Below are 16192 nucleotides of genomic sequence, written 5' to 3' on the forward strand. Positions count from 1 at the left end.
ATTTTATAGTGTTGACGCACTGTGTGATGTGTGTGTTTGAGGCAAAGGCGTCCCTAAGCCGACGTCGTGTGTGATGTGTGTGTGTGTGAGGTCGGTTCTTGCGACGCCGCGCGTGATGTGATGTAGTTTACGTCGCTATTGTCAGCGGTGTGATTGATAGTGAGCGGTTCTTGCGGCGCCGCGCGTGTGATGTGATATGAGATGCTCTATGCTGTTTGTCTCTGTATCCACAAAGATTGTGGGTGAGCTTATTGCCATCGTTTGTAGGCAGGCGTGTAGCGAAGTGCGGATTCGGGTTCCCAAGTAGGGTCAGGATAACCGAGCCATTTGACTAGAAGATTTCGTACGGCGCGTCGCTTGTCGATGATAACTTCTACAACTCATTCAGGTTGTCCGCGTTCTTCGATCGGTGCAGGAGGTTGTGGAACTGCACGTTGCGGATATTGCTCTTCGCGATGTGGTCGTAAAATATCAACGTGAAAGACGGGCCAGATGCCGCTGATTTTTGACGGTGATAAATCGAGTTCGTAGGTGTCAGGATGTGCTCCCAGTGCGATGATTTTGAATGGTCCGATCCATGAAGCTGAGTATCAAAGTCCTCTTTGAGCGTCTACTTCTAGGTTGATTCCTTGTCGATTCAGATCAACGAGGTATCCAATTTTGTATGCAATTGGCGTTCGACCTTTGTCGTGTTGACGTGCGAATTGATCTTGCGATCTCTGAAGGTTTTCGCGTACAATGCGGGCGATGTCTTCCTGCCCTTTCTTGAAGAGTTCGAATTCATTTCGATCTACAGCTTGAAGTTTGGGTTCTTGTCCTTCGAGTGTAAGATTCCAACCCGGGAGGATTGGAGAGCGTCCTAGATCTACTTCGAATGGCGATAAACCTTCATATTCCTCCCTCGGAGCAGTGTTGTATGGGAATTCGATTAAAGGCAATAGTTTCTTCCAATTGCTTTTGTCGTAGTTGAGGTATTGCTTCCAAATCCTTTTCAGGGTTTGGATGGCTCGCTCAACTTTACCGTCAGTTTGCTGATGACGACCCGTAGCGAATTCGTGTTTTACACCGAGGAGAATATCGAATGCGAGGAAGAAGTCGGAAAGTGCGCAAGGTTCCCGATCCGTAACGAAGACTTTTGGCGTACCGACATGTTTTCAAACATGATCTAGAAAGACTTGGGCTAGTTCGCGTCCAGTGATTGTCTTCTTGGTCGGTGTCAGAATCACACGTCCGGAAAGGTAATCAATGCAGACGAGACATGAGTTTGTTCATCTACTTCGAAAATGTAGAATCCGATCGTGTGCCATCTTCCAAAAGGTATAGGAAGCGGTCGAAGAAATCCGTATCGACAATGACCAGGTTTGAATTGTCGACAGGATTTGCAAGTTCCAACGTATTTGATGACATCGGAGCATACGGTAGGCCAGTAATAGTCCGTAAGAATTTTTGCGAGAGTCTTCTTAACACCGAGATGTCCTCCGGTGGCGAGTTCCTCATGGAATTTCCGTAAAATCTTAGGGCGAATGCCTTCAGGAACGTATAGACGTCCTTTGTGTCGTACTAGTCCATTTTTGAACGTAGAACGGAGTTCTTTGGAAGTTTTCTCGTGTTGGGGCTCTCGAGAAATTTCATCGAGATAATCCGAATATGGATCTTCGCGTAGCGCTTTTTTCCATCCTTCTTCTGAGCAGGTAGGTGAGTTTTGTGGATCGTCTGTCGTAGCGTTGGAGGAAGGTTCATTGACAAGCATGTTGCTGATCTGCGTATGCATGTTGAGGCGTCGTTGACAATCTACACACCGAGGCGCATAGATTGGATTGCGGGAGAGCATGTTGGCGATATGATTCCATCATCCAGGTAAATACTGGATGTTGAAATCATACTCTTGCAGCTTCTCCATCCAATTGGCTTGTCTTCTGCTCAAATGGGGTTGTGTTTGGATGAATTCGAGTCTCTTGTGATCGCTAAAACATCGGAAGTAACGACCGATGAGATATGGTGGATTGGCGACCAACATCTTGACAGGAGCTAATAGCTCCTGTTTGTGCATAGGATATCGAGTTTCTGCATCCTTCATCTTTCTAGAAAAGAAGACCACAGGCCGGAGCCGAGGTAACTTCTTCCATTGTCCGACGAGAGTAGGCAGATTCGTAGGGATCGATTCATCGCCCGGAGGTTGTCCAATCCAGCCAGCAATAGCGTAGCCTGATGAGTCGGTATACACGTAAATCGGCTTGGTTTCATCGATCGTTGCTAGCGTAGGCGCATTGATCAATGCTTCTTTCAACTTTTGAAATGCCTCTTAGTGCTCAGGACCCCATCGAAATTTGACTTTCGAGGATTGAATGCTTGATAGGGGCAGAGCGATGTCCGAATAACCTTGTACGAAATCAAGGAAGTAGTTCGTGAACCCGAGAAAGCTTTGGACTCCTTTCGTTGACTTTATAGTAGCCCAATCCCTGATAGCTTGGATTTTTGAGGGCGCGATGCGAACACCATGTCTTCCGACAATATGTCCACACCATTCGAGTTCTTCATTAGCCCATACGCACTTTGAAGGCTTGATGAAAAGAGCGGGTTCTTCAAGTTTCTTCAGGATACGACCGACGCGTTCCCGATGTTCGGCTAAGGTCTTTGAGAAAATGAAAATGTCGTCCAAGTATGTAGCGAGGAATTCGTCGAAATCTTTGTGCAAGATCTTATTCATAAGACGTTGAAATGCAGCAGGTGCGTTGGTGAGCCCGAACGGCATGACCAAATACTTGAAATGTCCAAAACAAGTTCGTATTGCCGTTTTTTCTCTATCTTGTTTTTGTATAAGAAGACGATGGTACGCTTCTCGAATATCAATAAGCGTAAACCATTTACAACCTTGAGTCCGATCCCTCATCTCGCGAATATTGGGTAAAGGAGTGCAATCTTTCTTGGTGACGGCGTCGAGACCTCCGTAGTCCCAACAGATGCGTAAACCGCCATCTTTCTTTTTCGCAAAGACTGACACTAGCTCCCCAGAGACTTGAGGAGTGTTGTATCCATCCTTTTTCGAGCATTGAGGTGATTTGTTTCTTGAGTTCAGCGAGTTCTTCTTTGTTCATGTGCCCAAGAGGTTGCCAAACGGGTTCAGCACCTTCAGTGAGTTCGATCTTGAAGTTATCCTCTCCGCGATCAGGGGGTAGACCTTCCGATTCCTTGAAGACCGTATTAACGTATTTATCTAGGATATCCTCAAGATGTCCAGGATTTCCTTTAAGCTCTTGGGGGGCGTCCGGTATTTCATTAAGAGCGAGGTGACAGACCGTGTCTTTTTCAAACTTGTTCCGTTGCCAAGCCTTATTCAATCGCTTGGAAGTCATCTCTATGACTTGAGGATTGCGAAGGGCATTGGCTTGAGCGAATCGAGATACATAATGAGGTGCGGCTTGTAGAGGACGAGTATCCACAGGTTTGATGATCGGAACAGGTCGAACGGGTCTTTTGCCATAGACCGGATCTCGTTGAACATCGAAGTAAGGGTTGTTGTGTTTTGGGATGTATTCGACGTCTTCCCAGTTTCTTGAAGTTCTTTCGCACTTGATGGTAACAGAGTGCGGTGCGTTTGGGATAGGGCCGTAATTGGTCCAGCGAAGGATAGGTAAGGTGTTATGATCTCGACGACGGAGGCGGAAGCGAAGTAGAGAAGACAGGGCGAGAGTGATAGGCGACAAGAGATTGTATTGGAGAAACAAGAAACAAGGACTAGAACAGGAGATGAGAAGAACTGGTGTTGATTTGCTTGGGAGGAAGGGAACGGACAAAGAGAGGCCGGCTATTTATAGAGAGGCAACCCAGCAGATCAGAGAACAACAACAACAAGAGGGGACTGGGGGGGGCGCCAGCTATGCTCCTAGAGCGTGCGTGGCGAGCGTAGAGAGCATTGCTACAGCTGCTGGCTATGGGGAAGTAGTGGGGGGTGTGGAGAAGCTGAGGGGGGATTGGCGAAATGAGAGGAGAGAGGAGGAGTGGCGATATTGCAAGAGGATTGGCGAAATGAGAGGAGAGAGGGGGAGTGGCATTGACATTGACATTGACACTGACATTGACATTGATATTGACACTGACATTGACACTGACATTGACATTGACATTGGCGTTTGACATTTGGCGGTTGACATTGGCGGCTGTCAGTAGGTAAGCTTATGGTATGGGCGCGTCGTCCATAACATCACCCCTCTCTTTAGCGGCGGCGGCGGCGGCGTCGAGTTTGGTGTGGCCGCAGAGGAGGTGCTACGGGGACAGAGGAAGGCTTGTTGGGGTACGCGCTGTGGAAGTCCTGGAGGAGTGCGTCGGTATGGGTGAGGTGTTCCACGGGCTCCCAGGTGTTCTCGGAGTCAGGCCAGCCCTGCCATTTGACCAAGTACTGAAGGCGACGACAATGGATGCAAGGGTCAAGGATGGCTTTGACAACCCACTCTTCTTGACCCTCAACGGTCTCTGGGGGCGCGGGTTCGGGTTCGTGTCGTTCGGGGATGGTGAAGCGGGGTTCGAGGAGCGAGACATGGAAGACATTGTGGATTTTGTACGTAGGCGGGAGCTTGAGCCGGTAGGCGACGGGATTGATTTTTTCAACGATGGGGAATGGCCCAATCTTGCGATGGTCGAGTTTCTGAGAGGGCCGGGTTGTATGGAGGTTTTTGCGGAGGAGCCAGACGTGGTCGCCAGGCTTGAAGTCCGGTCCAGGAATTCGTTTGGCGTCGGCGTAGCGCTTCATTTGATCTTGGGCTTCCTTGAGCTCGAGGGCGAGCTGTTCATGGACTTCCCTGATTTGTTTAGCGTGGGCTTCAGCGGCGGGGTTGATGTATTCGGAGGTAGCAGAGGCCGCAAAACTGAAGCGGGGGTGGAGACCCTTGTTGGCGTAGAAAGGGGTGGTCTGGGAGGCCGACTGATGGGTGTTGTTGTAGGCGAACTCGGCGGACGACAGAAGCTGTTTCCAGTTGTCCTGTTGGTGGTTGCAAAATCATTGGAGATACTGCTCCAGGATCTGGTTGGTGCGTTCCGTCTGGCCATCGCTCTGGGGGTGGAAGGCCGAGGAGAGGTTGGCTTTTGCCCCAAGGAGTTCGAGAAGTCGACGCCAGAACCGGGACTTAAACTGGGGTCCTCGGTCAGAGATGACGTCGTCGGGGAGGCCGTGGAGACGGATGATGTTGTGGAAGACTAGGTCGGCGGTGGATTCGGCGGATTCTGACTCGCTGCAGGCGATGAAGTGGGCCATCTTGGTGAGGCGACAGTTGACGTTCAGGATGGAGTCGTACCCGTCCACGGGAGGCAGACCGGTGATAAAGTCCAGGGACCATGATCCCCAAGGGCGGGTAGGGATACTGTTGGGCTGGAGTAAGCCGTATGGTTTGTGTCGACTGGATTTCGCTTGGCTACAGGTATCGCAGGACTTGACGTAGGCCTTGACGAAGCGCCACTGGCCGGGCCACCAGTAGTTGCGGGAGGCGAGTTCGAGCGTCTTGGACATCCCAAAGTGGCCGGCTAGGGGAGTATCGTGCATGTCGTGGCAGACTTCAGCTCGGAGCTCGTTGGTGGGGACATAGACCAGGTTATTGTGCAGCAGGATCCCATCTTCGTCTGAGAACCGCTTGATACGATCTTGGGTTTCCTCAGTTCGTTGGGCGAGGGGTATCTTGAGCTTTTCGCGAATGGTCTTAGCGAGGGGATCAGAGGCCTGGGCGGCCTTAATCTTGTCAAGCAGCGTGGTATCCATGGGTGTGAGGTAGGCAGCCGCGAGTCGAAGGCGTTCGGGAGTCAAAATTGTGGTTGCCTGGGAGCGGAACGCTTCTTCCGCCTCTTTTAGCTCATGTTCGCAGCGTTGGGAGAGGGCATCGGCTTGGTGCTGCTGGGGACCGGTGCAATAGGTAATGACAAAGTCAAAATCCGAGAAGAATATCGACCAGCGGGCTTGGCGGCGGTTCAGGGTGCGGGTGGTCATGAAGTACTGAAGGTTTTTGTGGTCGGAGTAAACAGTGATCTTGTGACGGGCGCCAATGAGATGGTGTTGCCACTGGGCAAAGGAGTCTTGGATGGCCAGAAGTTCCTTGTCGTAGATCTCGTAGTTGATCTCTTCGGCCGTGAATTTGCGAGAGTGGAAGGCCACGGGGTGCAGCTGATTGTCCTGGTCAGGTTGGAGGAGAACTGCGCCAAGAGCGAAGTCGGAGGCGTCAGTTTCGACGACGAAGGGCTTCTCTGGGTCAGGGTGAGAAAGGATGGGGGCGGTGGTGAATGCTTTCTTCAGGTTCTCGAAGGCGGTGTTTGCGGCGGGTGTCCAGGCATACGGGATGTCTTTCCGGGTCAGGGCTGTGAGCGGGGTACCGATCTTGGAATAACCTTGGATGAATCGGCGATAGAAGTTGGCAAAGCCGAGGAACCGCTGGACGCCTTTGACATTCTTGGGAGGTTCCCAAACCGTGATGGCAGCGATCTTCTTGGGGTCCATCTGGATGCCTTTCTCAGAGATGATGAAGCCTAGGAACTCGACAGATTCGCGGTTGAATTTGCACTTCTCTGGTTTGGCGTACAATCCATGCTGGCGGAGGCGGGACAAGACTTCGCGGACGTGCTTGGGGTGATCTTCGGGGTTCTTGGAGAATATCAGGATATCATCAAGTAGACAACAACAAACACATCGAGAATGACGCGGAAGATGTCGTTCATCAGGTACCGGAAAACGCCAGGAGCATTGCTGAGCCCAAAGGGCATGACATTGTATTCGAATAGGCCGTAGTGGCAGCGGAAGGCGGTCTTCCATTCATTGCCCGGGCGCATGCGTAAGAGGTTGTAAGCGCCGCGGAGGTCGATCTTGGTGAGACAGCGGGCGCCGCGCAAACGGTCCATGATACCGTTGATCAGGGGCAGGGGGTAGCGATTCTTCACCGTGATGCTGTTCAGGCCTCGATAATCCACGCAGAGGCGGAGAGAACCGTCCTTTTTCTTCACGAATAAGACTGGCGCACCGGCAGGGGACTTTGAGGGTTTGATGAATCCTTTGGCGAGGTTTTCTTCGAGGTATTCGCAGAGTGCCTTCATTTCTGGTTCGCTGAGGCTGTAGATCGGGCCGAAAGGTGGCTGCTTGCCTTCTTCCAGATCGATTGGACAGTCGTAGGGCCGGTGCTCGGGGAGAGTGTCAGCATTTCTCTTTTCGAAAACGTCGGCGAAGTCTTGATACTCGGGGGGCAGGAAGTCTTTGATGTCTTTCTCGGGTGTCGGGGGGTTACTGGGGCTGGGCGAGGCCGGGAGATCGGGTTTCGCAGGGTTGGCGTAGGCGACAAAGACCTGGTCATGCCTTGCTGCGACCCGGAAGGCTGGGGCGGAGATGAACAAGACTCGGAGCGGCGTGGGAGCCGGTTCTGGGGTGCTGGAGCGAGATACCTTGGGTACTGGAATCGACTATGTTTTGTTGACGGGGACTTCATCCTGGGGGATGCGGATGAAGGGCTCGGGGGTTCTGGCGGGTGCTGGGCTCGGGGGTGCTGGAGAGTTGTCCCAATTCGCGAATTCATGGTACTGACAGTCGCAACGGAAACCGACCGAAAGGTTCTTGAAGTCAAGGTTAATGTCGTGGAGGCGGAGCCAGGGGAGACCAAGGAGGATTGGGGCATGGGGTGATTTGGTGACATGGAAGACGAGTTCTTCGAAGTGGTCGTTGACCCACATGCCTACTGGTTGGGTGTGATGGGTGATTGGCCCAGCAGAGCTGGGTTGACCGTCAACGAGTTCGATCGTCAGTGGACACTGATGCGGGACTAGGGCAATGCGGTGTTTGCGGGCAAAGTCTCTGTCGATGAAGCAGGACAGGGCACCGTTGTTGATCATGGCTGAGGTAGGTATCGGGGCGCGGCTGGATGATACCATGATGGTAACGGGGTAGTTGAAGGGTTCGATGGGACCCAGCGCAAGCATGGCGCGGGGGTTAATTTCGGAGTTTTTGACATGGGCAGCGGCTAGGAGGGTTGTGTTGGCTATAACGGAGTCGGGAACCAGGGGGGTGGCCTCTCCCGTTGCAGGAGCTGCGAGGTTAGGAGGCCCGGGGTGATGTGTGTTGTCCAGTCGCTGGGGCTTTACTGCGGCTGGACTTTGGGAAAACCCTGTACGGTGGAGGGTTCTTTGATGTCGACGTTGGCGGCACGGGTGGTGGTCTTGTTCTTGACGCGGCAGACTTTTGCAATGTGCCCCGCGCCACCGCAGTAAAGGCAGAGGTTATTGGAAATGCGGCGTTGGCGTTCCTGAGGGCTCAGAGGGCCGCGGGGATGAGCAGCGTCAATCTGCATAGGCTCGCTGTGGTCGACGGTGGTGGTAGTAGTAAACGAGGTATGGGGAACTGGGAAGGTCTGGCGGCTTCTGTTTCGCTCCAGGCGGCGCTCAAACAGCCGGTTATCGCACTGGATAGCCCGCTCCATCACCACATCAATGGTGGCCGCAGGGGGCATCGTGAGCATCAGGTCTTTGACGTCTTCTTTGAGGCCACGGCGGAAGGTAGCAATCAGGGCCTGGTCGTTCCAGGAGACATCGCATTGTAGCTGGCGGAACTCAGCGACATACTCGGTTGCTGCACGGGTTTGGCGAAGGTTCTGGAGCTTGTTTTCAGAGGTGCGGACCCTGTCGCCGTCTCCGAAGACAGATTGCATCTGACCGATAAAACTATCGAAGTTCTGAAGGCTGTGATCTTGGCGTTCGACTAGGGGCGCCATCCAGGCTTGCGCAGTGCCGGTGAGGTAGGTGCCAATCGTTTGGATGTTGATGATGTCGCTGGGGTAGCGGTCGGGCTGGAGAGCAAACATCAACCGGATGTTGTTCAACCACCCACGGAATTTGCTGCGGGTACCATCGAACTTCTCGGGCGAGCTGATTCTTGGCTCCATAGCAGGGTTGGTGACTTGGGGACGGGTGTACGCATCGGCTTGAACCTGGGCGGCGATGCTCTGGGCAGCTTGTGCGTCGGCTTGGGCTTGCGCTAGGGTGGCCTGCAAGTTGGCGTTTTGGCTTTGCAAGGCGGCGATGGCTTGGCACATATCATTCCATTGCTTGGCGGTGAAAGGTACGGATTCGGGTTGGGACATTGTCAGGGATATCTCATCTCCACCTGTATTTCATATTATATCTCTTTACTTCTACTTGATCCGAGACCCGGGCTGGCCACCCAAGCTCTCGGTGATACATTACATAAGGCGCCAAGCCTGACTGAAGCCACGCAAGCCCCACTGGCAGCCCATATATAAAGCTGTCAGTCGCGGCCGCTGCGAAAAGCTTCTTACTTTTTTTCTTCACCACAATACACTGCTCTCAGCTCTCTCGGAAGGGCCCAATATCGTCTACGTTTCCTCTGATGTTGCACCTACCGCTAGCATCACCAAGACATTCCTCGTCAACGTCGCCCCTCTACCGGACGTTGCCCGTACACTCGTTCACAAGCCAGAATGGACCAACAAACTGAAGTTCTTGTTGCAGCTGTTGCAGCTGCTCTCGCTAGTCAGCAGCGTGCTGTTACTCAAGACACCCAACGAGCTGAACGTTTCAAACTTCTTATGGACGCTCGCAAAAACAAGCTCGTTGAATACAATGGCGCCAAAGCTGCCAAAAAGACCAAAGAGTTCGTTACGTCTCACCACAACTTTCTCGACTTTCTCACTGTCCGAGCTGTACCAGCTGGAACAGACGGCACTGGAGCTGCCAACGCCATAGCCTTTACTATGGCAGAGTATGCCCCTACGCTCACTACCTACCTCAAAAGTACTGCTCTCGAGTGGTACAATACGACTTACGCCGCTGGACCTCCCGCAAATTGGGCAGCTTTCGAAACGGCTCTTGTTGCTCACTTTTATCCTCACAACTTGCGTAATACTATTGAGCTCAAGCTCTCCGGCCTCAAGCTTGGCAACTGTCTTGAGAAATATATCAAGGAGTTTCAAGACACCAATGAAGAGCTCGAAGCTGCTCATTGTCTCCATAACACTCAAGGCACCATTCCACTTATCGATCAAATTCGATACTTCAAGGCCGGTCTTCTCAAGAATACCGTAATCGGTCATTATCTCGCTGAAGCCGTTACAAACTTCGAAGTCTCAAGCACTATTAACATCCACACCCCTATCACTCTCGATCAAGCCATCACTGCAGCTCGTTGTGCTCATGTGGCTCACGGGTTCACTGACGGCAACCAAGTCAATACGCCTTGTCCGATTGCCTCGGCATCAAGTGCTCGTGGCGGCTGTGGAGCCAGCCGCGGTCAAGGTAGTCGTGGCAGTGGTCTTGGCGGACGATTCGCCCCCTACACCAATCCTCGAATTACGGAATTCGAGCAAGACTTAGATGATATGACCTTTGGGCTCAATGCCCTCGGTACGTCATACTATATCCCTGGAGTGAGTCGTCTCACTACAGGTCAAGTACCCTATCAACGTCAACAGCCCTTTCGTCGGCGTGGACAATGGCAAACTACTTATGTTCCTCGTCAACGTCCAACGACTCCTTGTCCCCTTTGTAACAAAATGGGACATTGGAGAGTTGAATGCTGGTCAAATCCCAAAAATCGACAGCAAGGCTTGCAAACCCTGAACCGACGTGGTGGTTTTCAACAGCGCGGTCATGGCGCTCAAACTCCGCAGCGCAGTTGCCAACCTAATCATGCTGGGTCATGCATTACGGAAATTCTCGATGACGCCGTCAACTCTGCAAATACTGCGAATACTACTACAAATCAATCTTCAAGTTTTTTCCAAGGTCGATAGAGCCCCTCGGTAGCTCTGCTCGGCCTACAACATACAATCCTACCAAAGAACCTGCCTTCGAACCACTGTCCGCTGGACTCTGGGTCTCTCATTGTCGCATCGGAAACAAGTTTGCTTGTGTTCTTTTTGATAGCGGTGCAACTGGGTTATTCCTTGACAAGACATCCGTCGAAAAGCACAAACTTCCCAAGAAACGTATCGAACCAAAGCAGATATGGCTGGCCGACAAGGAATCATACATGATTCTCGACACGGTTGTTTTGGAAACATAAGATCTATGGGATCTCGAATCTCAGTCGCTTTTCTTAGTTGGACAACTTCCCTGGCTAGTCGGTAATCTGGCTTACGACGCTATTATTGGAATGCCTTTCTGGCATTTCTTTGATTACGCTGAACAATTCTCGATGAGTACCTTACCTATCCTTCGCTGGACCAATTACGGCCCTATCCCAAACGCACCGCACTCTGTTACCATCAAGTGCAAAAGAACTTCAAGAAACTGGGAAGACGTCGAATACATCCCGAAACACAACAACCCTTACTTCGATGTTCAACGAGATCCGGTCTATGACAAAAGACCCGTTCGACCTATTCCGATCATCAAACCTGTGGATACTCGTCCTCTACAAGCCGCACCTCATTATGTATCTCGATTCGCTCAAGCCAATGCCCTTCGCAATCCTCAAGTCATAGAGATGACTTCCAAGCGATTGAATAAGGCTTGGCAACGGAACTAGTTTGAAAAAGACACAGTCTGTCACCTTGCTCTTAATGAAATACCGGACGGCCCCCAAGAGCTTAAAGGAAATCCTGGACATCTTGAGGATATCCTAGATAAATACGTTAATACGCTCTTCAAGGAATCGGAAGGTCTACCCCCTGATCGCGGAGAGGACAACTTCAAGATCGAACTCACTGAAGGTGCTGAACCCGTTTGGCAACCTCTTGGGCACATGAACAAAGAAGAACTCGCTGAACTCAACAAACAAATCACCTCAATGCTCGAAAAAGGATGGATACAACACTCCTCAAGTCTCTGGGGAGCTAGTGTCATCTTTGCGAAAAAGAAAGATGGCGGATTACGCATCTGTTGGGACTACGGAGGTCTCGACGCGGTCACCAAGAAAGATCGCACTCCTTTACCCAATATTCGTGAGATGAGGGATCGGACTCAAGGTTGTAAATGGTTTACGCTTATTCGATATTCGAGAAGCAGTACCATCGTCTTCTTATACGAAAACAAGATAGAGAAAAAACGGCAATACGAACTCGTTTCGGACATTTCGAGTATTTGGTCATGCCGTTCGGGCTTACCAACGCACCTGCTGCATTTCAACGTCTTATGAATAAGATCTTGCATAAAGATTACGAAGAATTCCTCGCTACATACTTGGACGACATTTTCATTTTCTCGAAAGACTCTAGCTGAACATCGGGAACGCGTCGGATCGTATCCTGAAGAAACTTGAAGAACCCGCTCTTTTCATCAAGCCTTCAAAGTGCGTATGGGCTAAAGAAGAACTCGAATGGTGTGGACATATTGTCGGAAGACATGGTGTTCGCATCGCGCCCTCAAAAATCCAAGCTATCAGGGATTGGGCTACTCCAAAGTCAACGAAAGGAGTCCAAAGCTTTCTCGGGTTCACGAACTACTTCCTTGACTTTGTACAAGGTTATTTGGACATCGCTCTGCCCCTATCAAGCATTCAATCCTCGAAAGTCAAATTTCGATGGGGTCCTGAGCAACAAGAGGCATTTCAAAAGTTGAAAGAAGCGTTGATCAATGCGCCTACGCTAGCAACAATCGATGAATCCAAGCCGATTTACGTCTACACCGACTCATCAGGCTACGCTACTGCTGGCTGGAAGGGACAACCTTCTGGCGATGAAACGATCCCTACGAATCTGCCTACTCTTGTCGGACAATGGAAGAAGTTACCTCGGCTCTGGCCTGTGGTCTTCTTTTCTAGAAAGATGAAGGACGCAGAAACTCGATATTCTACGCACGAACAGGAGCTCTTAGCTCTTGTCAAGATGTTGGTCGCCAACCAACCATATCTCTTCGGTCGTTACTTCCGATGTTTTAGCGATCATAAGGAACTAGAATTCATCCAAACGCAACCCCATTTGAGCAGAAGACAAGCCAATTGGGTCGAGAAGCTGCAAGAGTATGATTTTGACATCCAGTATTTACCTGGACGATGGAATCATATCGCCAACATGCTCTCCCGCAATCCAATCTATGCGCCTCGGTGTGTAGATTGTCAACGACGCCTCGACATGCATACGCGGATCAGCAACATGCTTGTCAATGAACCTTCCTCCAACGCTACAACAGACGATCCACGAAACTCACCTACCTGCTCAGAAGAAGGATGGAAAAAAGCGCTACGCGAAGATCCATATTCGGATTATCTCGATGAGATTTCTCGAGAGCCCCAACACGAGAAAACTTCCAAAGGACTCCGTTCTACTGTCAAAAATGGACTAGTACGACACAAAGGACGTCTATACGTTTCTGAAGGCATTTGCCCTAAGATTTTACGGAAATTCCATGACGAACTCGCCACCGGAGGACATCTCGGTGTTAAGAAGACTCTCGCGAGAATTCTTACGGACTATTACTGGCCTACCGTATGCTCCGATGTCATCAAATACGTTGGAACTTGCAAATCCTGTCGACAATTCAAACCTGGTCATCGTCGATACGGATTTCTTCGACCTCTTCCTATACCTTTTGGAAGATGGCACACGGTCGGATTCTACATTTTCGAAGTAGATGAAACAGACTCTTGTCTCGTCTGCATAGATTACCTTTCCGGACGTGTGATTCTGACACCGATCAAGAAGACAATCACTGGACGCGAACTAGCCCAAGTCTTTCTAGATGATGTTTGGAAACATGTCGGAACGCCAAAAGTCTTCGTTACGGATCGGGAAACTCGGGCACTTTCCGACTTCTTCCTCGCATTCGATATTCTCCTCGGTGTAAAACACGAATTCGCTACGGCTCGTCATCAGCAAACTGACGGTAAAGTTGAGCGAGCCATCCAAACCCCGAAAAGGATTTGGAAGCAATACCTCAACTACGACAAAAGCAATTGGAAGAAACTATTGCCTTTAATTGAATTCACATACAACACTGCTCCGAGGGAGGAATATGAAGGTTTATCGCCATTCGAAGTAGATCTAGTACGCTCTCCAATCCTCCCGGGTTGGAATCCAACACTCGAAGGACAAGAACTCAAACTTCGAGCTGTAGATCGAAACAAAATCAAACTCTTCAAGAAAGGGCAGGAAGACATCGCCCGTATTGTACGGGAAAACCTTCAGAGATCGCAAGATCAATTCGCACGTCAACACGACAAAGGTCGAACGCCAATTGCATACAAAATTGGCTACTTCGTTGATCTGAATCGACAAGGAATCAACCTAGAAGTAGACGCTCGAAGAGGACTTCAACACTCAGCTTCATGGATCGGACCATTCAAAACCATCGCACTGGGAGCACATCCTGACACCTACGAACTCGATTTATCACCGTCAAAAATCAGCGGCATCTGGCCCGTCTTTCACGTTGATATTTTACGACCACATCGCGAAGAGCAATATCCGCAATGTGCAGTTCCACAACCTCCTGCACCGATCGAAGAACGCGGACAACCTGAATGAGTTGTAGAAGTTATCATCGACGAGCGACGCGCCGTATGAAATCTTCTAGTCAAATGGCTCGGTTATCCTGACCCTACTTGGGAACCCGAATCCGCACTTTGCTACACGCCTGCCTACAAACGATGGCAATAAGCTCACCCACAATCTTTGTGGATACGGAGACAAACAGCATAGAGCATCTCATATCACATCACACGCGCGACGCCGCAAGAACCGCTCACTATCAATCACACCGCTAACAATAGCGACGTAAACTACATCACATCACGCGCGGCGACGCAAGAACCGACCTTACACACACACATCACACACGACGTCTGCTTAGGGACGCCTTTGCCTCAGATACACACATCACACAGTGCGTCAACACTATAAAATGAACAAGTGCGTCAACACTTTAGAATGAACATGAGCTCTCCCTTTCTTCACATATCCCTCGTAGTTCACCTCTTATTTATTCGGCGCGCTCCTCAGGATCTGAGGGAGGTGTCGGGGATATCTCATCTTCACTTGTATTTCATATTATATCTCTTTACTTCTACTTGATCCGAGACCCGGGCTGGCCACCCAAGCTCTCAGTGATACATTACATAAGGCGCCAAGCCTCACTGAAGCCACGCAAGCCCCACTGGCAGTCCATATATAAAGCTGTCAGTCGAGGGGCCGCTGCGAAAAGCTTCTTACTTTTTCTCTTCACTACAATACACTGCTCTCAGCCCTCTCGGAAGGGCCCATAATATTGTCTACGTTTCCTCTGACGTTACAGCTCCTGTAGCACACAACAATGGCAAAAGGGCCTTTGGTGCCCCCAGGGAGCTAACAACACCGCTTTGCGAAACTCTTGCTACCAGCTGTGCCGTGTCTGCTTACGTAAGACATTTCCAAAGAAATCTTATGTAAGCAGTGAGATTAACTGTCAGTGTCACTGTCAAAACGTCCAAAACAAGTTTTGGAAACCTCAGTCACGCTCCGACCCAAAAAAATTTCCGAAAGGCATTTTGACGCGGATGGCTCCCCATACGCTTATGGTATGGACGCGTCGTCCATAACACCGTCTGACCGCCTTGCCCTAGGTGATGCATGTCAACTCCTGTCCTGCTTTCTCCCCAGCTGTTTCTTGAATTTCCCATGTACAGTCAGTTCGCAAAAAGCTGTGCACTCCTCGAGACTGTAAGTCAGTGTCTCGCATAAGCTGGGCGGCGCGGCCGCGTGATGAAGGGGGTGCACAGCTTTTCGCGAACTGACTGTATCTACCCTGCGAGGAGATTGGTTTTCTGTATTATTGGGGGTTCGGATTTCCATCATTTTGCTTTTTGAGTCTGATGTACATACCCCTGTATTAGTTTATGCACTCTCACCCCCATCCATTCCAAGGTCTTTGAAACCCTTTCCCCGCCCTCCCCTCCCACGATTCCTGCACTAGCAGCCGTGTCGGGGCGGGGCACCCGCCAGCACGCCATTCCGATCCCATGTCCGTGCATTTCGTTACCGGGAGTTCGAGTCCGGCTGCCGAGGGGCGCCATGTCTCGGTATGCTGATTGATATCAGCGTCGCGGCATCCTGTAATGATGCGAAGCTCATCGGGGACATACTTCAGGGATTCATGAACGCAGATGAGCTTCCATCGCAGATGGTTCACGTTGCGTCGATTGCATTATTGGTCCAGGGAAGTGGGGCGTGGGCATTCCGGTCCGCGGTCTGATCCTCTGGCACCACGTTCCGGCGAGTTTGCCGTCGTTACCATCAGGTCAAGCTCG

This window comes from Fimicolochytrium jonesii, assembly GCF_025526975.1.
Source record: "Fimicolochytrium jonesii strain JEL569 chromosome Unknown EV422scaffold_14, whole genome shotgun sequence".
Taxonomy (NCBI): domain Eukaryota; kingdom Fungi; phylum Chytridiomycota; class Chytridiomycetes; order Spizellomycetales; family Powellomycetaceae; genus Fimicolochytrium; species Fimicolochytrium jonesii.